Below are 26,115 nucleotides of genomic sequence, written 5' to 3' on the forward strand. Positions count from 1 at the left end.
CAGTAACACTTAGAAGGAACTAGTTAGGGTTCCATTGTATCAATATGTTAAATTTTGCAAAAAGAAGATATCATGAGCCCTCAGTTTTTACTTTTTACCATCCAGATCTACTACATACTCTTCCTATCTAGTAATCTCTATTTTCACTAGTTTTTACTTGTAATTTAGTTATGTGAAACATAATATAATAGTTGCTTGGTATTCGATACTCATCTTAGATTCATAAGATAGCCGACTAGATTTAATTGAGTATGCAGCAAAATAGTGGGAGATGACTAATTGCGTCTTTAGGGTGGTGGGTTTAATAGATTTTGATTTTCTGATCTAGAAAAATACTTCAAAGCAAGCAGAAACTAAATTACCGCCAAATTTCAAAAGCCGGTCGGTTATTTAGAGAACGGGCTAAATGCCACCACCCGGACCGCTGTACTTACCCGTTTCCGGTCCGGGTTTCAAAACATTGATTTAAAGACTACATTGCAATTGCATGTACCCTTTCAAAACATAGCATATAAACTTTAATTAATTATAAAATCACATGGTTGCTTGCATCAACTGCTGCTTGTTGCTTTGTAGTGGTCGTGTCTTCGTCTTCAAATGAATAACTCGGTAGGAAGCTCCATGAGTTTAAAATAAAAAGATAACTAATAAAAAGACAAGCACTGGCAAAAATTTGTGTCCGAGTAAATAATCGGCTAAGAAGCTCCTCATCGACCTCCAAGTTTTAATTTCCATGTGTGTCATAAGTTTATGGTTTTGAAATTTTCTCAGTCGATTTCTGACTTTTCGGTTTGGCTAGCTTTGAATTGGGTAAATGATAATACTAGTTAATTATAAAATAAAAAAAAAATCATTAAAAAATAAAGCATAATGTCTAAAAATAACATAGCCTTACATAAGAGCATTCTCATCCAACCCCTTATTTTGTGTGAGGGTGTTTTTATAATTTGGAGGGTGATTTAGAAAAAGTATTGATTTTTCTGTATATTTGAAAAGTTACTGTTCATCCCTTATAGTTTTTTAATATATTTTGAGAGTGGTTGTGAGTGAATGAAAGATAAAAGGTATAAAAATATTATTTAATTGAAATAGAGAGAGAAAATATAATGAGTTTTAGTGTAATTTTTTATTTAGAGATAGAGAGCTAGTTTTCATCTTTTGAAAATGATTTATTAAATTTTCATGATTTAACATCCCCAAACAATTATTTTTTAACATAATAATAACTAGGTTGTTTTAAAAAGAAAAAAAAGTTTGAACTCATTTCAGAAGTAGAGTGTTACAATAACTTTTTATTTATCGTTTATTAACTTAGGTAGTGTTTGAGATTGCTTATTTGAGTCTTCTTATAAATTATTAAGTTTTTAAAAAGTTAATAAGTTGTTTGGCAAACAAAAAGGATTTATGGATATTAACTTATCAACAAGACAAAATAAGGAGGTTTTGATAAGTTAGGAAAGTGTAACTTATTAACTTATTGTATTTGATTTAACCATTACACCCCTTAAACTCTCAAAACCCATTATACTCATTTAAAAAAATAGTTTTCTTTTTTAATCATTTTGACTTTCCCCATCATATAAGCTAATTCAAACACTTTTTTTTAAAAACCACTTTTAAAAAATTCATAATTTAATAAGTCCTTTTTGACTTAAATAATCAATCCCAAACAAGCACTAACTATTATTATTTCTCTAAATAGTAATAATAATTAATATTCTATGGTTATGACGTAAAATTAATGTGATACGCTAAAACGTCTAAACTGTTTTGGACATGTTGACTAGTTTATGTATCTCACTAATTGATTTACCCGTTTGGATCAACCCCATAGACTATAATGTCTAATGTTAATATTTGAGTAGGAATGACAATGGTTTCCGTTTGGAACGGGGGGTATAGGTATTCTCAAACCAATACTCAATTATTAAAGTCCTACAATATGTTGGAGTGCACCTTATACTAGAAAATTGGCTATTTTCCAACGGCGTTTTTCGTATGAAAATTGTCAGAAACAACACAAATTTCAAACAAAAAGGCGTTGTCGAAAAAACCCTCGTAGGAAAAACCTATCTAGACAACATTCCGACAAAACTTCCAACAAATTAGACACAAAAATAAATCGTCGCTAACTTCCCACAAAATTCCCACAAAAACTATTTTTTATTTTTCTTTGTGTTAGCTACAATTTTCCCACAAAATTGTGTTTTCACTATTATTTTATATTCATTGGTAAAATTAACAATTACATATTAATTCTTTCATTAATTAAAATACAGCTAATTAATTTTTTTATTCCGACAACTTTCCAACAACAAAGTTTTCTTTCTACACCATTTTTCGCCAAAAGACAAATTTTATTTTTTACCTTTACCTACAATATTCCGACGAATGCTAAAATATAAAATTTTTTTGTACGTACAAAAATACAGAATTTGGGAAACCCCATTTTGTGTACCAAAAATACATATAAAACCCATTTATAACCTTTCAATTACAAACACATGTTTGGTTACAAAATGACCACAATATTTAGCGCATGCCTTTCACAAAAAAAAACATATAACACACGCGATGCGGTTCACAAAATAATTCTAGACAACACATGTTCTAGATAATACATGTTTTAATAGATAACATACTAAGATTACTTATCGGCCAACTTTTTCATGATTTCTTCAAATTGTTTTGGTAATTGTTGCTCCCTTTCCTCTCGTTCAACCCGCTCTCTTTCACGATCTTGTTCCATTTGTTCTAAACGGTTTTCCAAGTCTTGTCGAGCGTCGCGTTCTTTTTCTAGTTCGGATCGAACTTCTTGAACCTACAAATTGTTGAAGCATATATAATCAAGGAAGAATTACAAATTTTGTCCTTTAAACAAAGCCAATTTATAGATCATGTCCCTTTTTTAGTTTTCTTACAGGCGGTGTCCTTTAAACATTTTTTTCCTACACGTTATGTCTTTTACGCTAACTGGGTTAGGAAAACGCAGTTAAAAAACGTCACGTGAGTCGCATGTGAGGGCTGTTTGGTCTTTTCATCTATAATGGCTTCTTCCTCTGTATCTCCTATAATGGCTTCACAAACCCTAATCCTCCAAACCCACACTCTCCTTCACCCTCACAAGCCCTCAATCATCACTTTCCCCAAACTCAATCCCCAATTCCCTTCAAAACCCATGCAATTTTCCCTAAACTCAAACCCCTAAGAAATCCCTAGTGTTCGCCTCATCATCATCCTCGCAATCTCCAACACTAAACCCAAATCCACAAGTGGGTTTCCAACTCACCGGGTCAACTCGAACATGGTCAACGTTAATTGCAATCGCCGTCAACGTTCTCAAACTATTCACCCACAAACTCACCAGTTTAGCCCTAAATCCAAACGTTCAGCAAACCCTGATTTCCACCAGCGGCAGTTTGTTTTTCGCCACCATGAGTGGGCGGCTGGCGCGGCTGCACACGCCGTTGACGGTGGCGGCGGCCGGAATGGCCAAGTGGCTGGATATCTACAGTGGGTTTTGTTGAGTTGGTTCCGAATATTCCGTGTGACCGGCAGCTGTTGTCGGCTATTAGTTTTGTGAGGTGCTGTTTCTCCGACGCTACCGGCCACTCTAAACTCCGATGCATTTGGGTTATTGAATTGAAGCCCTAATCCGGGTGGGGGGGGGGGGGGGGGGGGGGGGTTAAAAGAGGAGGGAACTGACATACATTTGCAGGTATAGATGAAAAGACCAAACAGCCCTCACATGCGACTCACGTGACGTTTTTTAACTGAGTTTTTCTAACCCAGTTAGCGTAAAGGAGATAACGTGTAGGAAAAAAATGTTTAAAGGACACCGCCTGTAAGAAAACTAAAAAGGGACACGATCCATAAATTGGCTTTGTTTAAAGGACAAAATTTGTAATTCTGTCTATAATCAATAACATAATACATTCAAACAAACAAGTGTGCACATGCTAAAAAAGGTTTAGGTGAAGACGATATGTGCTTAAAGTATGTGCAGATCAACACTAGTTGTAATCAAAACGAGTCCATAAAAAATATTGCAAATAAGCAAATATATAAAATTCTAACAAGAACTTGTTACTGTCTAAAAAACCTATTAAATCAACTAACAACCTAATAGAATAACATTGTAATTTACCAAGGCGACCCGATGTCACCCATATCCAAAACATTGAAACCTACTTAACATACCCAATCAACACATATTTACATACACACATATGCATATAAACATGTTAACATGATTTACAAAGCCGGGCCTAACTCGACAACAATGCCTAAACAAACAATGCAATGCAACATGAAAACAATGATTTCCAAAACCTTTCCTCCAAACCCGGTAACAACTAAGCCAAAAAATATGATCAAAATAGTACAGTGTAATTCCTAAACAATAATAAAAATAACAATTACAATAATAGCAATACCTCCTGTGACTGTTGCCCACCACTGAGTGATCTATGCCCGTAAGCTACGAATGATGGTGTCCCAGCAACCAAGAAATGTGGATCAGAAGATCCTATCCTGAACATCCAGCGACTACTACTGTTGGGATGCAAACTCTCCCACACAGCAAGATATTCACGATCTTTCAGATTCTGATTGCGATCCTTCCCATACAGCCTCTCAAGTTTCTTAGTGAAAGATGCCTACATTTTATCAAAACAAAGTGATTGTTGCTATACTAAAAGTTGATGCACTATATATAAATGATAAAGAGAACTTGGAAACGATTGTTTTGATCGATCCGTAACAAACTCCAACTTTTCCAAGTCATTGACATTAACTTCCCCATCTTGTAATCTTTTTGTGCTTTCCTTAGTGTCGTGAGTATCAATAAAGACTATGTCAAAGCCAACTGGTCCACCATTTCGTTTATCCTATATAAAAAGGATTTAATGTGATTGATAAGTATTTTACATATACAAACAACTACTAAACTTCATAAATATGATCAGCTTACCAACTGGATAGGATGCTCATCAAAACCCATAGACCCGCTTGCATGACAGGATAAATCATTGGAACGATTGTTTCTCCTTGCTGCGGACCTTTTTAACCATTGCGAGGTATTCCATTACTGTAATTGGTAAAAGCATATGCCATGTCCAGTTCGATTCAGTTTTAGCGGGTAAGAACCGTTAAGCGCCAATAAAAATATGTAAAGAGAAATCAATTTAAGAAAAGAAAATTAATGTATTTTCCCAGCCTTGCATAAACTTTTCCATCGTTCAGGAGGCACAACATCAGGCGGAAATTTTCGTGTTATCTCAAAATTCTCTTCATCATCTGCAATATGGTGTCCTGCCTCCCTGGCTTTCTTTTTTGATTCTACTCTAAAACCCTTCATAATATCTCTAAAGCAACCTTTGAGGACGCTAATAAATCCTTCATAAATGTCTTGGTCATCTTGTGGATCCTATTTCTACTTAGTCTGTAAAAATAAAGATAAACATACAAATTAAAACAAATAAGGGTGTGCAAAAAAACCAAAAAAATTGTTAACGCATTTGTTTATTGAACTAATTATGAAGTAAACAGTAGCAACATACATGCACAAGCAGACACACACACATAAATATATATATATATATATACACACACACATATATTGAAGTAATTTTAAAGCAAAAGTAGCTTCATTTGTTTCAAATTAATACATCAGTAAGTTTTTTTTATGAAAATATGCAACGATCTAGAACAAACACTACTAACAACAAATAATTATAATCGAATTCGGTTAAACAAATTCGAATAGACAATTTCAAACTTGGTTTCTTTGGATTTCGGTTAACAAGAATGAAATTCAAATGAACGGGTCCAAACTGATTTAGATCCTTAAAAACAAATAATCATAGCGTATACAAATAATTGGCTGATATTACCCGAAAGGTGTTAAACATTTTCCTCTTTTTATTAACCGGGACCTGTCTAAACGTAGCCCAAGCTCCACCGAAACGTTGTTCTAATATCGAAATGGCACTCTGATAGAAACTTGAAAAACTAAAGTACTAAAATTAAGATAATAGCCACATTCGAGATAGGCTTGATCTCCAAATATAGAGTTTAAGAACCCTAATTCTGATAAATATAAACATCCATAAGCCTAACATTATCTCTGCGGTAATTTAAAAAGAAATAAGATAAACTGCCCCACAATTATCTCCTACATCTCTGGTAACTGACTTAAGTACGTGGGTATGTATCAATACTGTCACACCCCGACCAAAGGCGGAACATGCCGGGGCATAACGTATTGATTGGACAGTAGCTCAAAAGATACTAAATAAAGAGACAGTAATTATTTAACTTCATTAACATTAAACAAGTACACAAATTCAATAAGTAAATACATCATAATTTGTAATTTGAATAAATATCCTAAGGTCAACTAACTATCTTCGATCTTGAATATATCAAATACTTGAACCTGTAACATGTATAAAAATAGAGTTTGTCAACACGAATATTGGTGAGAATACATAAGTTTTAGTTATGTGTGTGTGTGTATATATATATATATATAGGGAGAGGATCAAGAGAAAACTCACATTTAGAGAGAAAATTAAAAAACTCCTAAAAACTCCTAAAGAATTATTTTTAATTAAAAATAAAAAAATATTTTCAAAACTCTGTTTTAGCCATTATTCTTATATTCACTTGAAAAATATAAAAAAAATAAATAAAAACCCCGCTGTAATGCACATACGTATTACTGTGCGATACCGTTGTATTACACATGTGTATTACTATGTATTTTTGAGTTTAATAGTGTTTTATTGCATATATTCAATATTTGTGTATTGTATATATGTAGTAGTGTTGTATTATATGAAAAAAAATAATAATAAAATAAAAGTCGATGTGGTGCACATGTGCGTTAATGTTGTATTACACATACGTACTAATGTGTATTCGATGTGTGTATTAGTCTTATATTGCATATATACAATAGTGTGTATCAAATATGTGCAATAGTGTTGTATTCTATGCAATACAAACACTTTTGCATTTATGCAATGCACACTATTACACATGCGCACTACACCGACGAGGTTACCGACAAGTTTTTTTTTTCTAACCAATAACAATATATAAGAATAATGGAAAAAAAAGAAACCTCAAAAAATTTTTTTAAAAAAAAGTTAAAAATAGTTTTTAGAAGTTTTTTAGGAGTTTTTAAGTTTTCTCTTTAAGAGAAGTTTTCACTAGAACCCACCCCTATATATATATATATATACACACACACACACTAGATTTTATCCCCCGTATTACGGGGGTTATTTTACATTATTCATTTTTAATATTTATTTAAGTATATTTGGATTTTAATTTTATTTATTGTAAGAAAGTTAATAATTAATATACTTGAGGCTTGATGATAAAATAGTTTCACAAATAAATGATATGTTATAATCTGGTTTAAAAGCTATCTAGGTTTGGTGATACTCATTACCCATTTATTTTCTTTATTATAAAATTGTTTCTTAATTATAAATAATATCTTTTTTTAAAAAAATAAAGTAGGATAGTATATCCCTATTTTATAGGATTTTCATATCAAATATTTTATGAGATTAATTTTTAATATAATGAGATGTTATAATCCGTTTAAGAGCTATCGGGGTTTGTGAGACCTTTACCCTTGAATTCAGGTCAAATGCGTGAGAAACCTTCATTTATAAATAAAGCAATCTGATGGCTTGAGCGAATGGTTGTTTTACATTTTCGTTTTTTTAATATTTATTTTTTGGATTTTAATTTCTTTATTGTAAAAAGTTAATAATATACTTAGGGTTTGCTGATGAAGGAATTTCATAAATGAATGATATGTTATAACTCGTTTAAAAGCTATCTGGATTTGGTGACCCATGACCCGCTTATGTTTTTATTATAAAATTGTTTATTAATTATAAATAATATATTTTTCTTTTTAAATTGGATATTAAATTTTAGTATATCCCTATTTTATAGGATTTTCATATCAAATAATTGGTAAAATTGATTTTTAATTTAATGAGATGTTATAACCCGTTTAAGAGCTATCTGGTTTTGGTAAGACCCATACCAATGAATTTGGGTTAAATCAATGAGAGGCCTCCAATTAAAGATTAAGCAATCTGGTGGCTTCCATAAAAGGGGGGAGCGACCACATCGCGACACATAGGATTTTAGGGTTTTCGTTTATATATATTATAGATATGTAAATCACAATTCATATGTAAATGGTAAGCATTACAGCACTTATGAAAATGTAAACAACTAAATAGATGTAGACCCGTTCTTATTGATACAAAATCAATGATACTTAGATAAGTGTATGATCATATTAGATGAGAATAGATGATGATGAGATACCAACCACCAAACATAAAATAAACACTTAAACACATAGAGCATAATCATAAAGCGCGTAATAATCACACATAGACATAATTGAATTGTGTTTTCAATAGATGAATAAATAAAACATGAGTAAAGTTGATAAGGTATACATGCTACCCCAAAAATAATAAAAGATGGAAAAAGGGGGTATTTAAACTCACCTTAACGGGTGGATTAACAAAGACGAGATGACAACAAGTTAAGATAAAAGCGATCAAGCTCCTCGGGATATGCCAACAAAAGTCCTAGTTGTTAACTTTAATATAAATTAGTTATAAGGGAATTATTACAAATACAAGGCATATGACGGATTCGAGATTCGGTCGGGTTTAAGTAAAATTTTAATTAAAAATATTATTAGTTTAAATATCATTAAGTTTTGTAAAGTAATATACGTAACTAGAGAGTATGACAATTAAAATAATGCAAACGACTTTAACGGTTTCTAATAAGTTCAAAAAGATTTAGAGTCCTTTAAGGTTTAAACTATTATCATCATCATCATCATCATCATCATCATCATCATTTTTTGCGTTGGGTTTAATTTCCAATTAAATAAATATGAACTACGGTTAAATAAATGAATATTATATATAATAATATTTATATATTACTGGAATTTGTTCCGACCGTTATTAGGTCATTAGTTCGGTTTAATAAGCGAGTGATAAAAAATTTAGTATATATCTATATTTTTTATCTTGTTTATTAAATGCATGCATGAGTGCATACATACATATGTATACATGTATAATAATAAGGAAACGAGGGTTTAAAAACAAGAAAGCAATAAACCGGGCGTTCGGTTTATAGAATATAATGTTTATCTAGTGCAATGATATAACAAAAATGATTAAAAAGGAGTTTTTAAAAAAATAAATACTCAAACCGGGCCTGGAGGACTCAAACCCGGCCGCAGGCCAGTTTGTGCCTTAATAACACATGCGTTGATCATCAGGCCAACACTGCAAGTTGTTTAGTAGATGAAGATGAAGCATGAAATAGATTTCAACCCAGTTCATGTTCTTCTAGTACAAACCCTTGGATTCAAATTGGCTTAATCGTTAATTGTTTATTAAAATTGAGTTGGGGTTAATGTTTATTGGGTAAAAACGAACATAAGCATATTACAATTACCAGAAAAACGTTCGAATGGATGGTGAACGGCGAATCGGGTTTACGGCTCTGAATGTGATGATGCACGGCTCCAACAGTGAGGTATAATGTAATTAACTTAGGCTTTAGGGTTGGAATATCGTGAGGAAGGTGTGGTGACGTTTAATTGAATTAAGATCGTGTATTTATAGGTGAATTGGGTCAATGAAGCTGCGGTCCTTTTAAACGAATATTCGGTCAAATTCGCTGTCAAACACGCGTTATTACCATATATCTGATTAACGTGTTGGACAAGACGCGAGTGATTATGTCAATTTCCGTGTTTTCCGGCTTGATTTGAGGATCAAAACTTGAAGAAGAAAGAGGGGGGGGGGGGGGGGGGGGTCGCTGTCGTCGGTGGGGAAGAACAAAAAGAAGAAAAAAAAATATAATTAATTTAAAAATTTGCAACTTGGTCCCTAGAGTTTGATTGTGAAGTCAGAAATGATAAAACAAATGTTAGGGTGGTTTTCGTACTAACAAATTTGTTGAACGAATAAAAGAAATCGTGTAACGAGATAACGTAAATAGAACATTCCAAGATAAAATGATTAATACGCGTTATTTTATTTATTAACGGAGAACAATAATAATAGAAAGAATAAAGAGACAAAAAAATTTAGCAGGTCGGGTTTTCAGGTCTGAAAATTGACGATTGTTACAAATACTTCCGGCTCGAAAAATCGACTTGTCCTCAAGTCGAAACAAGGGGAACTCGTTTGCCAACAACTCATAATTTATCCGAGTCACTTCTGTCAACGGATGCCATAACTTTGTTATGTGCAAGTGGACTAACCCACACTTGATGACTGTAAGTGTATCCCCTGTTTCTAGTGTTCAACATACACGACAACTTCACTAGAATTTGATTTTCTTCCAAAATATTCACCTGTAAATTGGTATGCAACAACTTTAGGGTAGTTTGGTCTTTTTCCAAATCACCAACCTTCAATTGAGCAGCATCTCTGATCTTCAATTGACTCCCAAAAACATGTTCAGATTGATCTTTAATCTCCAATTAAACATCAAAAACATGATCAGATGGATCTTCAATAACAATACCTCCTTCATCGTGTTCTAAATCATCGTATGATTCTTCACTATTACAACCATCTCCGATCACCCGAACTTTGATATCTTCAACATCGTCCCTTAAAGATGCAAGAATGATGCCTAATCGTGCTGCAATTGTTGCTAATTGATCTGCTAGATTCCGGGTTGTAGGCGCCATTCGATTTCCCGGCAATGGAACCATTGATAGAAACTTGAAAATCTAAAGTACTAAAATTAAGATAATAGCCACATTCGATATAGGCTTGATCTCCAAATACAGAGTTTAAGAACCCTAATTCTGATAAATATAAACATCCATAAGCCTAACATTATCTCTACGGTAATTTAAAAAGAAATAAGATAAACTGCCCCAAAATTATCTCCTACATACCTGGTAACTGATTTAAGTACGTGGGTATGTATCGCACTCCTAAGAATACGTTGACATGCAAACCTGCATGATTAAAATAACCATATAAGTATACTTATAACATGAAAAACAACATAAAGTTAAATTAGAACATACTTTTTCCCTATGTGTTTAATAAAGTTCCTCTCAGATGTGTTGTCAACCACCTCATCATGATCCTCACCATCAGGAAATCATTAATAGCATCCTCTTCAGCAATATCATTCACAACACCCTCACTAGAATCATACTCATCATCGGGGATATCCTGTAGCACCGTAGTGTTACGTAATACCCAGCCATATCAGCAAACGAATCACCACTAGCCACACGACTATGACTATCAGCAGTTCCCCCGGTTTTACCACCACGCGTTACAACGTATCTCCCACAATAGTATTTCTTTCCTTCAACAGGTTTCTTACTTTTACTTTCAAAACCAGACTCCTGGGATCTACGTCTCCCGAAAGTAGCCTCGGGCTCCTCAATACGAAGAATGTCGCGTCTCCGTGAGATGGGAGTCTGACCAACAACATCAGCACCACTACGATAACTGGGCTCCTCAATATGAATAATGTCACGTCTCCGTGAGCTAGGAGTCTGTCCAACAGCATCAGCATAATTACGACCAGACTCCTCCCCACCACTACCACATTGTCTCCCTGCTGGCGCCTTTCCTCCACGAGTACCAGCACGACGACCACCACCACCACGATTAACTTGACTACCAGCCATAATGTACATCTTGAATTTAATAACAAAAATTATAATATACGATTCACAGCCCTATGAGGTGGGGCGTTTTTGGGAAAATTGAGCTCCGATGTTTCATGGAGACTGCATTTGGGCGTTTTGCTTTCTGGTTTTGTGGTCAATATGCAGATTGTTTCTTAGCTAATGCTGTCAAAAAGTGCAGTTTTTATTGCACTTTAATGTTGTCAAAAATGTAGTTTTTATCTGCATTTTTTTTTCTGTCAACAAGTGCAGTTTACATGCATTTTAGTGTTATCTAAAAGTGCAGTTAATGGTGTTAAAAATTCATTTTTTTTTTCCTTTCAGGAAGTGCAATTTTGCTGCATTTTATTGTTGTAAAGATGCAGTTGGCTGCATTTAATTGTTGTCAAGCAGTGAAAATTTTAATGTAATTTGTTGCTGTCAAAAAAATCTGGCCATGACCTAACTTTGTTGATTTTTTGTGATTAAAATAGGTTAAGTGAAGTAAAAGAAAACAAACAACATTAGTTTCTTTTAGTTTATTGACCCAGCAGTTATTCGTTAATAATGTGTGTTTTACACTTATTATATGTTTCAAATTGTTTTATACTTAGGAAAATTGGAAATAAATAATCTCACATTTTGTGTATTGGCCGATAATAATCTCACCTTTAAAAATCACTAGCAACGGTCCCACCTTTTAACTACTTTTGTCTCACTGGTCCTCCGTTAAAAAATACTTAATGTCGTTATGTTGTTTCCCTACTTTCAAACCGATGTTTTAGGGCTTTTGATCGGAACAACGATATAAGTTGACTGATGTAAAACTTATCTCGAAACGGTGATTCAAATGGCTTGATTTTTGTTAATTGGAAATTCAAGCACCTGAATTGAAACATCATTTCGTCGTTTGGATCACCATTTCGAGATAAGTTTTACATCGGTCGACTCGTATCGCTCTTCCGATCAAAAACCCTAAAACATCGGTTTGAAAGTAGGGAAAAAACATAACGACGTTAAGTATTTTTTTAACGGAGGACCAGTGAGACAAAAATAGTTAAAAGGTGGGACCGTTGCTAGTGATTTTTAAAGGTGCGATTATTATCGGCCAATACACAAAAGGTGTGATTATTTATTTCCAATTTTCCTTATACTTATTATATGTCAAAATTTAGTGAGATCCTATACGAAACAGCTCATGAGCAAAAAAAAAATACTTAAAGCGGCCCGTTTAAAGTATACACGAGCTAGGGGTGTTCACGGTTTGGTTTTCGCGGTTTTTAGGTTAAATCGTGAATCAAAACGTTAGTAATGGTTTTTTAAGTTGTAAACCGAAACCAAACCGTATAACTTTTAAACCGAACCAAACCAAACCGTTGGTCGGTTTGGTTTCATGTTGTAAACCGAAACCAATTTTTTCTTTATTGTAGTAATAGTAGTATTTGTATATGCCACAACAACTACATAATTATACCTAATAATATTATTGTATATACATATTATATAATACTTAAAAAATAATATAACCAAATCATACGGTCCGGTCCGGTTTTATACGGTTGGTTGTTTATATCAGTTTGTAACTAGTTAAAATATATCTTAGCGAACGATAAGTGGTCAATGTTGTATTAATGGACCTTATTGGGCCTTAACAGCTCTTAAATAACCCAATATGCATTTTACGATGTCATATTAGAACTTAAAGAGTTGTATTAGGTTTGTAGTGAATCATATTAGATCTTAACAGACAACAAGTTATAGTATATCCAAGACAGTCATATCCGTTTTAAAATGACTTTGTTGGGCCTTGATAGCTCTTAATAATCCGATCTGGCATTTAATTTATAATGCTATATTACATCTTAGGGTCTATTTGGTATGAGGTAATGAAATGAAGAGAGGATGGAATGGATGAGGGAATGGATTGGCGGCGATGTGGTCAGGTGGCGGCGGTGGTGGTGACAATGGTGGAGACGACGATGGTGGTGATATATGGCGGTGACAATGGTGGAGACGATGATGGTGGTGGTACGTGGCATCGATCATGTGGTGGTGATAGTGATGGTCAGGTGGTGGCGGCGACATCAAGTGGTAGTGATGGTAGTCAGGTGGTGGTGGCCGCAGCAGTGGTTGTGGTGGCGGGTGATCAGATGGTGGCAACGGTGTAGCAGTCAAGTGGTGGCGGCAATGGTGATGGTGGCCCAGTTGTGGTGGTGGTAGTTCTCAGGTTGTGTTGCCTAGAGAATAAGGTGAAGGGAATGGAATGAAAAAAAGGGGGTTAGTTTGGTGGAATGAGATTCTTTGTATAATGGTTGATTCCATTCAGTTAACCAACCAAACAATCATTTTTCATTTCATCACATTGATTTATTTCATTCCTCCTCTCATTCAGGCATATCAAACAGTACCTTAAGATTTCTATTGGGTTTGTTATAAGTCATAATAGATTTAACATAAAAAAAATTTAATTATATTAATTAATAATTAATTAAACAAGCATAAACATATATTATATTATTATTAAAAGGCAACTTATAAAGTTTAGTTCTTTGTAATTTGACCATCAAAAGTTTGTCTTTGTACCGGGCAAAGTTTAGTTCTTTACACTTTGGCCACCAAAATATTCTTTGTATTTTAGTAAAAGTTTTGTTCTTCATACTCTATACTCTGGCCATCACAAGTTTGTTTGTTTTTTTTTACTTTGGCCACAACAAGTTTATTCTTTAAACTTTCGTCACCAAAATTCTCATACATTTACACTTTTGTCACAAGTCTCTCAAACTTAAAAAGATTTGTTCTTTGGACTTTTGCCACCACAAATTTGTTCTTCAAACTTTTGTCATCAACGCTTCCCATCTTTACACTTTTGGCTCAAGACTTCTAGGCTTTCAACTTTGGCTACGAAACTTTTACACTTTTACAAATTTTATAAAACTTTAGCCTTTCAACTTTGTCACAAAACTTTTGGACCTTTTCAAATTCATAAAAAAAACATTTTCACTTTTAGCCCCAAAACTTTTCCACTTTCAACTCTGGTCACAAAATACTTTATTTTTTCAGTAGCATAACAAACCGATACTGACCAACCTACAGCTGTGTTTCGGTCGCAACACGCCATTTTAAAGAAACCACAAAGAGAGGGTTTGAATACCTTCCAGGTTTCAGGCGAGGTAACAAACAGAGGCGTTAGAGTTCCTCAACAAATGAAGTTCGAGCCACCGTAATGTGCGGGGTCTCCAATTTGTTATATTTAATTACTAAAGAATTTAATTATTAACCCTATTAAACTTATAGAAATAATATGTGTTTAAAAAAATCAAGGTTGCAAAAGTCGCTAGGCGCTCCCAGGGCGGTCGACTAGGGAGTTGCGAGTACTCGGTCTAGGTTGGGTGTACTCGGGGAGTACTTGGCATGGTGTTTTATAAAGAAATTAAGTTGTCGAGATTATGTATATGCCAAATATCAAAAGTTTACTAAATATTCTACAAAATATAAACGAAAAATATAAAAACAACTAATAATACTTACATATTAGTTCAAGAACATATCTCTATTGATGAAAGACGTAACTCAATCAAACTAAAATAAGAGGTTTGCGGGTTTAGAACTTCGAATCGAATGATAACAATGGTGGTTGCGAGTTTAAAACAAAAATTAGGTTGCGTCTTAGCGTGAAAAGGAAAAAGAGCAGTGGTCGGCTCTTAGAAAAATTGGTTTTTTTCTAATAAAAGTCAAAATTTTGTTAAGACCGAGTTGGACCGCCTAGGGCAGAGTAGAGCCGCCTAGGTCCGAGTTGGACCGCCTAGATCCGATTCAGAGTTTTTTGACCTTGGAGAATAAAAGTGGTGCAGTGAAGTGCCGAGGAGCGCCTAGGCGCCGAGTACTCGGCCACCTAAGCCGAGTTTTACAACACTGAAAAAAATTAATAATCATTGCTTGATAAATAAGTTACATTGTTTAATAAATAAAATAGCTACAAATAAAGTTAGACAAATCAATATTGTTTTTGTTTTGATTCTCAAATCAATTCTCCATTATTAAAGTTCGACAATACGTTGAAGTGCACCTTATGGAGCACTCCATGAATCCAGACATTAAAGTTAGACATTCATTTGTCTGTTATTGTTAAAATAACATTACTACTAGACTACTAGTAGTAGGTTTTTGTTTGTTTGTTTGGTGAGTGTGTGTTGGGGGGGGGGGGGGGGGTGTTTGGAGAGAGAGATATTGTTATGATTGTTTTGTTGTTGGATACAATTTTGTTAAGGCCATAGTTCATGTTTGAAAATTATTTAGGCTGTTAGGTTGAACTTTTTGCAAATTTGAAACTGAGAACCAGGCTAATTCTTTGCAGGTTAGGGCCACATGAACATAACATAAGCAAAACACCACACCAATTTGGCCCGCAGCGACGCGCATATACGTGCAATTACTAGTCTCATGTTTAAATGGACCTATGATGGGGCAAGAATCAACCAAAAAAATATGGGAGGGGCCTAACGTTGGTGTCTGTGTGGTGGTGAGAGCATTTAGAGAGAGACGGGGTTTTTTTCTTATAACTAATTTCTTTTATTTCCTGGGTGTTTAATATATATTGTGTCTGTCATCAAGTCATTATTAATCATGTGAAAGAGAGATAATAGAGTGTGGAATTTAGGATTGGAATAGGTCCAACAAAGCACAAACCAAGACCTTTTTGGATTGGTTTCTTTTTTAATGGATGATATTTTGCTCTTTATAGTAAAAGGTTAAAAGTGAAAATGGAGAGATTAAAAGCTAAAAATTGATTGAAATTAGAATGAAACTAAAGCGACCGTAAAAAAAAAAACTATTGAACTAAATCCTTTTATTTTAACATACCATAAAACTATATAGATTTAGAGTCTCTTTGGAATCTTTTTAATAAGTTCATTAAGATTGTGTTAGGTTCACTAAAAAAACCACTTAATTGTTAATGAGATCTCTTAACGGTAGATTAAGAATCTAAGGGATGCAGAATAATTCAGAATTACCTCTTAGTCAGTGGTCTTCGAATGATTCAAAGGTTACTAAACAACCTACTATCTAGTATATTAGCTTAGCAAATTTTAGGAAAATGATCGAGGGTGGCTTAGTTTTGTCTACTTCCCGTAATAATTAATAAATAATACGTTGATTTGAAAAATCAAATATCTCGAATTTATATAACTAGGATTTAGGAACCGCACTTCGTGACGGGATCATTGAACCGAACAAAAAAACATACATCAAAACGTTAAACCATGAACGTGCTGGGAGTTGACGCGAAATCATCATGTATCAAGTTACAACATTGGAACTAAACAAAATAAATAAGCCCGTCAATGCCAAAATATAACAAATTATCATATGTAAAATCAAAAAACCAGCACATTATAGCTGCTAACCGATGCAAATTCAGTTAGTAATGGCGGCACCAATACAAATTTGTAAGCCAAAAAAAACATATTTTAAAGGCGCGGTATCAAACATCGAAGCGTGGATATAAAAACATGTGATGATGGAATATTTTTAAATTATGATAAAAATATTGGTCATTGTAGGATCAACTATAAGAAATACGAAAGTAAAGTTAAAAAAAATAGTTTAACCAACAAATAAAACATGTAAAGTTGACACTTGTCCAAGTTTAAAGTTTAAATTTTAGTTTGTTAAATTTTATAATTAGGTGAAAAAAAAAAGTAAAGTAAAAGGAATAAAAACCAAGTGACAGTATATAGATCTCTAATGTATTTTAAAAAAAAGTTAAAAAATATATAAATATAGATAACAAATATATAGTAAAAGTTAATTAATAAAAAAATAAAATACAATAATATATTATAAAATTGAATAGTAAATTGAATAGTGTTTTTCTGAGGGAAAGAAAATCCTCTTTTGAATATATATACTAATTTAAATCATGATAAAAATATTGGTTATTGTAGGACCAACTATAAGAAATACGAAAGTAAAGTTAAAAAAAATAGTTTAACAAACAAATAAAACATGTAAAGTTGACACTTGCTCAAATTTAAAGTTTAAAATTTTAGTTTGTTAAATTTTATAATTAAATGAAAAAAAAAGTAAAGTAAAAGGAATAAAAACCAAGTGATAGTATATAGATCTTTAATGTATTTTAAAAAAAGTTAAAAAAATATATAAATATAGATAATAAATATATAGTAAAAGTTATTTAATAAAAAAATAAAATACAATAATATATTATAAAATTGAATAGTAATTAAATAGTGTTTTTCTATGGGGAAGAAAATCCTCTTTTTAATATATATACTAATTTGCAGTAAAAAATAAATTAAATCAGTATATGTGTTATATAATATTTTATTGATAAATATATGATGTTTCAAAAAAGTTGTGGGGTATAATTTACACCATGCTTTTGATGGCCAAGTGAATTTTGATTTGATATCACCTTTATTTAAAAGTGAGTAAGATAAATTTAAAAGCGAGTAAGATAAGAAGATAAACTAAATACGGAATTTCATATTAAAGCTACTTGTCATTTTGGTCTTATTATATAAAAGGAAAATTAATTATATTTGAAATTAGGGCTGTAAACGAACCGGACAAACACGAACAAGGCCTTGTTCATGTTCTTTCGTTAAGAAAACAACGTGTTCACGAACACTTACCAAACGAGATTTTATGTTCATGTTCGTTCATTAAGGAAATTAATATGTTCATGAACGGTTACAAACACAAACGAACACAAATAAAATCGGCAGAGCCTAGAGATTGAGGCAGATGTATTCATCAATGTGAATAATGAAAGCCTGTAAACGAAACGATTGAACACGAACAATGGCATGTTCGTGTTCGTTCATTTAACTTTAAAATAACACGGACACTTAATTGAACAAATATTTATGTTCATGTTCATTTATTTAAAAATGGACATTTGTGTTCGTTTGTTTAAAATCTAAATGAATATAACTGAACAAAGATAAATGAGCATGTATGAACAAACGTAAATGAACACAAATATAAACGAACTTAAATGAAAACACATAAATGAACACAAATTAACAAATATAAAACCTTTAAGCAGATGACCTATGCAGATAATATTTAATTATTTTCTACTAATACATAAACGAACATAAATAAACAGACATAAACGAACGTTCGTGAACATAAATGAACGAACGGAATATGTTTTCATGTTCGTTCGTTTAATTAAACGAACAAAAATTTTTTGTTCATGTTCGTTCGTTTATTAAATAAACGAACATAAACGAACTACCCACCAAATGGTTCACGAATAGTTCATCGAATGTTTGGTTCGTTAATAGGCCTATTTGAAATACCTTTTCCTATAATTAAAATTAGAAAACCTATAGTTAATTTTATAGATGATAGATTAATGAAAAGTGTAAACGGAACGATCGTCCAATGAACTGGTCATCAGTCGTTTAACGGTTAGTTCGTTCATGTTTGTTTTCTAAAAACCAAATGGACGTGAACATAAGTTTTTGTTCATTTAATCAAATGAATTAACAAGCACATATTGCATTTGTTCATTTATGTAATTGTGAACGATCGTTTATGTTCGTTCATTTAAGTTTGTTTATGCTTGAGTATTCAGCTATGAGTAAGGATGTCCACTTTCGCTTTAAAACTGTGACAACATCCAAAATGATCACCATTTTGGTTTCTCGGTTGGATTTTCTTAACTTGCGATCCGACGGCCTTAATAACTTTTATTACACGGTTTGGTTTGTGGTTTATAACAAAAGTCAGTCGTATAAAATCATACTAAACGTCACATTTTGTTATATTTCAACTTAATTTTAAAATATTATTAATCAATAAAATATTCCATTACCCCCTCCTCCTCAAGTTGGAATTGCGTAGATCTCAAATGCCCAACTTGAAACAACTACTTAAAGGTTGTTATATAAGGGACTTGGTGAGCAAGAGTCTGCTATTTGTAGTTTTGAGTCATTGGCAAGTTTACTTCCTTAGAATTATTAGAATATAAATGTGAATTTAAAGCTCTAAGAATATGATTTAAAAATTAATGTAAGATTTTTTTACTAATTATTTTTATAAAAGTGAAGCAACTTCCATAAATAGGCATTGCATAGCTTATAAATAAAGACGCTTAGAATTCTCTCACACTCATCTCCGATATCAACAACAAAATGAATGTAGAGTATGCCAGGGGTAAGTAAACACAACTTGGATCGGTTTAGATTTTGCTTTTATGTTTGGCGTGTATATATATATAATAAGGTATTAACGCAAATTCCTTTTTTGGTTAGCAGAAATCCGGTCCTCGAGGGTTGTTCGGCTGAAACGTTGGACGCAAATAGCATTGCTCACGTTCTTCGTGCTTTCAGGCGAATCGACAGCAACGATGCTAGCTAGACTCTACTTCAACAAGGGAGGAAATAATACATGGATTACAGCTCTAGTTCAAAATATCGGATTCCCACTCATGCTGCCTTTGATCTTGCTCTATCGACCGTCAAACACACCCTCAACCGCGCTGCAAGAAGTTGCTAGAAATCCTTATTGGATCATCCGTTGGATTCTCTATGTGTGTCTTGGGGTATTCCTGGCTGCCGACTGCATGCTATACGCTTACGGGTTAAAGTTCCTACCCGTTTCAACGTACTCGTTGATCTGCGTGAGTGAGCTCGTGTTTAACGCGCTCTTTTCGTACTTCTTAAACGGGCAGAAGTTCACTCCCTTGATTGCGAATTCGCTAGTTCTTCTTAGCTTTTCGTCTTTATTACTTGTGTTCCAAAGTGGCTCTGAGCAAACCGCAAAAACCTCGAGAAGCAAGTACATAATCGGGTTTATATGCACGGTTGCTGCTTCTGCAGGTATTTTTGATGGTTTCAATTATTATTGGTCAAAATGTGAGCCAAATAGTTACTAATTAAAAGCTTGGCTTCAATGTTTAAGACCCTATGTAAATTGGACCATTGCAGGGCACGCATTATTGCTTTCTATAACGCAGCTCGTCTTTGAGAAGGTTCTGAGATCACAAAGCTACAAAGTCGTGTTCGATTTGACCACCTACCAAAGCATGATAGCAAGTGTTGCAATTGTGGTGGGACTATTTGTTAGTGGTGACTGGAAGGATCTAAAAGGGGAAATGGAAGGTTACGAGACTGGTAAAGTGTCATACATAATGAACTTGGTATGGACTGCGGTTTCGTGGCAGGTTTTCACCATCGGTTGCGCAGGCTTGATTTTTGAGGTTTCATCCCTGTTTTCGCATGTAATTGGCACTCTAGGGATCCCAGTTACGCCGGTTTTGGCAGTCGTGTTTTTCCATGAAAAGATGAATGGAGCGAAGGCTGTTGCAATGTTGTTGGCCATATGGGGGTTTGCGTCGTATATCTATCAGCAATATCTCGATGACTTGAAGGAGTAACCAGAGGTTACAACTGCGCAAGACGATCTTATAAATGTATGAACTTGTTGATGTATGGAGCACGTTTGGATGTTATTTTTCAATATCATGTAACTAGAAGATTACACGATTACACATATATTTAATCCCATGTAACTCAATGACAAACTTAACTTATTTATCTAAATATATGAAACAAGTTAGTGGTTTGTGATGTGTTGTAATTAAGTTGTAAACGATTTAAAGCAATGTTTTCAGACCCGGACCGGACATCGACCCGGACGTCTTACTGGGTCACAGGTCGGACCGGACATCAACCCGGATATGTCTTGAAATGAGCTGAAGGTAGTCCTTTTATTTTTCAATAAACCTGATTAACATATTAGCTTAATTAAGTATAAAATGTGATTTTGCTTATAAATTTGATTAATTACCGTTTTCTTTGTGAAAGTTCCTTCTTGTGATTTTGTGATATGATTGATTGATTTTGTGAAAGTTCCTTCTTGTGATATACACGGAATTCTGCCATACCTCAGGAGCTTCTTTCCAAAGTTCTTTCATATCCGGGTTCGACTTAGCTGAAAATTTCCAAAACGATGTATTTACATATCAAAAAAGTCTAACTCGTGAACCGAAACGTAAAACTATTATTTGCAAGTCAACCGAGCCCATTTTGACTCGTACTAAAAATTGCTTGTTTTAACCCAAAAATCACTTTTTTTTGAAACACGAATATATTCGTTGAAACCAACCAAACGATTTACAATGAAGTGGCAGGTAAGCGGGCAACAAGTTGCGCCGCAACCCCCTTTTGGATAGCAAACCCAATCCTACTAAAAACAAAGTTTTGATTCTTATGAGCCGATAAATTGCCATGCATGACTTTTTGAACTCTGTTTAGAAGGTCCACGGCATTTGGAGCTAAGTAACCAAAAGTGTCAAAGGCAAAAGGGATAAACATGTGTTGATTCTCCAAACAAGCTTTCTCGTGTTTAACAACCTTACCCAAGGCCGCCTTCAATGCTGCCTGACAAGCAACAAACCCATCACTCGTTTTCACACAACCCCATTTTGACCTATACTAAAAATTACTCGTCTTGACACAAACCTACTCGTACTAAAAATTACAAAAATTTACTCGTGACACAAATACCCTTGACATGAAAATGATCAAACTGACCTTAGGAATGGGAAGTCAATAGGTCAAATACCGAAAAAAAAAACAAAAAAAAGCCATTTTAAGGATACTCAAATTAAATACATTTAAATTTCTTTGGCTTATTACGATTTAGTCTGCTTTTTCTAAAATTTTTCAAGTCCAACAAATTGTTGCTCACATTCATTTTTAATTGGTGTCCGCTCAGTTATGTGCGTTTATGTTTGTTCATTTATATCCGCGAAACATTTGATTATAATATTAATGAACGAACATAAACAAGCACAAACAAGAAAATCTTGTTCGTTAAAGTGTCCGCGCCTGGTTGTCTGTTCAGTTAAAGTTAAATGAGCGAGAACATGAACATGCCCCGTTCGTGTTTGATCCGCAATTTTCTTACCAAATCCTCTTCCCTTGCCTTCAAGATGACCAACCTACCTTCAATTCTACACTCCTCGATGAAGAAACTTAACTGAAATATCAAGAATCATATTAAAAATAAAAACAAAAACAAATAAATATTATGTTCAAATGCTGAATTTAAACAATACCTTATGAGCGTATATTCAAGTTCGTGTTGTTTCATTCTCCCAAGTAAGAGTGTTCTTTCTACATATATAGCATCTGCATAGATATGCTTCAATAAAGCCTTAGGATTATCTTCAAAAATATCCTGCAATGCAGATTTGAGCTTTTCCTGGTTGGGGTATGACTTTTTTCATCCCACTTTTTCTGAACCGTTAGATTAGAATACCAATCAAGAACTTCTGAAATACAGATTTGCGCCTGCAAACACAGTATCATAAGTTCATATAAACAAAATAGTTGAATAAAACTAGCATGAAAAGTTTACCATTTCATTTTGTAGATACCGGAGATACCTATCCTTATTGAGAGCATGTGTTCGACCAAACCTGTAACATGAAACAGTTGGAAAACAAATAAAAAAAAAAGGTTCACAAAGCATGTTAATCATGATAGCAATGTGTTCGACCAAGCCTGCTATCCATAAGAGTCTTCGTGGCCTGAATGTACCTTCAGGGATCAACAAAGGTTTGGATGTAAAAGTTAAAACACAAATTAATTCATGATAATAAAAAAGACGCATTCTTACTTTGCAAGTTACACATAACGTGTGGAGTTTTCCATAACAAAACTGGCCATGTATTTCGGTATTAGATCCAGTTTCAGTTCCTCCTATTAAACGCAAATAATTTATAACTGGTTAGACGGTTTTTATTAAGATAATTGCAACACTAGAAGGTGTTGGAAACAGCGGTCAAAGACAACTACATCATGTGTTGGAAAACTCCGGAAGAGCCGCTTGATGTTAAAACAGTGGTCAAAGACAACTCCATCATGTGTTTGAAAAATTTTATGTAAATAAAATATATTTTAATTATGAATTTCTTTATTTTATATGATTAATTGAAAAAACAAGATCTAAACATGAGGCTTGAGGAGTGGTGAACAACCTTAGAGACAAAAGGTTTAAAGATTAGCCGATCTAAGACGGAGTACCTCCACTGTGATTTTGGTGGGATAAACGACAATGAAGACGCACATATCACAATTGAAGGGCAGGTGGTCTCGCAGGTAACGAAATTCAAGTATTTAGGATCATTTGTACAGAGCGATGGGGAATTAGACAGTGATGTGACCCACCGAGTTCAGGTAGGATGGTGTAGATGGAAAGCAGCCACAGGTATATTGTGCGACAAGAGTTTCCCGACTAAACTAAAGGGAAAATTCTATAGGGTGGCAGTTAGACCTGCAATGCTATATGGAACAGATTGTTGGGCCATCAAGAAGGCACAAGTGCGGAAGATGGAGGTAGCAGAAATGAGAATGCTACGTTGGATGTGTGGGCACACAAGGCTAGACCGAATAAGAAACGTTGTGTTTCGCGAGAGATTATGGGTGACGAACATAGCAGACAAGATAAGAGAGTGGAGATTGAGATGGTTTGGACATGTAAAGAGAAGACAGACGACGAATCCTGTTAGATCCGTAGAAAACATTACTATAGAGGGGAGGAGGGGTAGAGGACGACCGAAATTAACTTGGGATGAGAGGAATAGGCATGATTTAATAGACCTAAACCTCTCCGAGGACATGGTTGAGGATAGGAATTCGTGGAGAAGTAGAATTAAAGTTAAGGATTTTTAGAGAGAATTGAATACCTTAGGGCTTAGACTTAACTTATTTAGGTCACATACCATAATGGTATTTCCCTTACATATATTATTATTATTATTATAATTATTATTAGCTTTTATATAGCTATTAAACTGTGATCTTATTATTAATATTATTATAATTAGTAGTAGTTTTTATATAACTGTTAAACTTTGATTTCCTTTATTTTGCTTCATACATATGTACTTAGAGCCGAGGGTCTCTCTGGAAGCCACCTCTTTATTCATTTGGATAGAGGTACGGTGTGCCTACATCCCACCCTCCCCAGACCCTACTTATAGCTTTGCTGTCAGTGGGATTTTACTGGACATGATTGATTGATTGATTGATATGATTAATTGAAACATCTTTGATTTAGTTAAGATCATTTAATATGTCATTAAGTTTTAATCAAAACTTAAATGTATTTGTTAATGTTGATTGGGGTGTTTCATTTTCTCCTTTAATGATGGTTGAATGGTTTCAACTTTCTACTAGTATAAATACCAAGAAAGCTCCTTAGTTGTAGACATACAAAAAACACCAAATAACACATTCTCTTTTGTGTTTTCTCCAACTTTCTCTCTTAAAAATTCCAACATTCTTGATCATCTTCATCATTTCTTCAAGGTACTATTCGGGTGTTAGAGCCCTCCCCGGTAGTACATATGGCTTAGGCCGTTGTACCCTGGGAAACAAAACTGGAGAGAGACCCGGAATTTGTTTTAAGGGTCCCGCGTAAAACACGATCCTCGGCCACAAATACCATGACACTATTCTTCTTCTACACATTTCTTGGATTATTTTATTTCGATTGTATTTAATTTTGATTTTTTCCAGTGTAATTCGTATTGTAATTTACTTGCTTTCCTAGATAGGTTTGATTCCTTGTATTGTAATCATTTTATTAACGTGTTTTATTTTTATATGCAAACGGTTTCCTACATCATGTTTTGTCAAAATGAAGTCCCAACCGCTAGTGAAAATGAGGAAATAATGGATTTGGTGGACTCATTTACCTTCGTGGATCACCGTTTCAACTTATGGGACTATGTTTGAGAAGAACGGGTTTCAAACTGCGCTCCAAGTTCCATATAGGTACGTTTTCAATCGAGTTTAAACCACGACCACAACTACAACTATGACTAGTGATATGCCCATTTGAAACCATTTTATGTTAACAAGTTTTATAAAATGGCCCAAGTTGAACTATTGCATGATTTGAGTTAATTAATTTGTAGTGTTATACAATTTGACTAGTACCAAGCAAGCCATAACTAAATTGAATTTATGTCTTCACCAAATCAGTTAAGCTCTTATAACCAATGTTTTCATAACCGGATCGGACACTAAACCGGTTGAACCGGTCGGACCGACCGAACCCAAAAATTATGAAAAAAATGTTAAATGGCAAAATATATACAAATCCCATAATGAATTGGTTGAATCGGTCCGGTTTTGCGGTCGGACCGCCGGTTTTTTGGGAAGCGGGTGAACTATATCGAACCGGATCGGTCGGGTGACCGAATCTCGGTTCCGACCGGTCTAACCGGCCGAACCGGTCCGGTTTTAAAAACATTGCTTATAACTAACACCTGTAACTTTTTCATAGGATTGAAAAATCAACGTAATTAATTTATTTGATGCATAAATATTGGTAATACACGT

The 26,115-nt window shown here is 33.8% G+C and overlaps 2 pseudogenes; both read left to right on the forward strand.

Annotated features, from left to right (window-relative positions):
• The first annotated feature begins 3,046 nt into the window (after window positions 1-3,046).
• Window positions 3,047-3,527, forward strand: LOC143572380 (ylmG homolog protein 1-2, chloroplastic-like; annotated as a pseudogene).
• Window positions 3,528-19,890: 16,363 nt separating this feature from the next.
• On the forward strand, window positions 19,891-21,134 carry LOC143572374 (putative purine permease 10 pseudogene; annotated as a pseudogene).
• Window positions 21,135-26,115: the final 4,981 nt, after the last annotated feature.

Source organism: Bidens hawaiensis, unplaced genomic scaffold (assembly GCF_021521415.1).
Source record: "Bidens hawaiensis isolate Kalapana, Puna unplaced genomic scaffold, B.hawaiensis_p1.1 tig00025819_1, whole genome shotgun sequence".
Lineage (NCBI taxonomy): Eukaryota > Viridiplantae > Streptophyta > Magnoliopsida > Asterales > Asteraceae > Bidens > Bidens hawaiensis.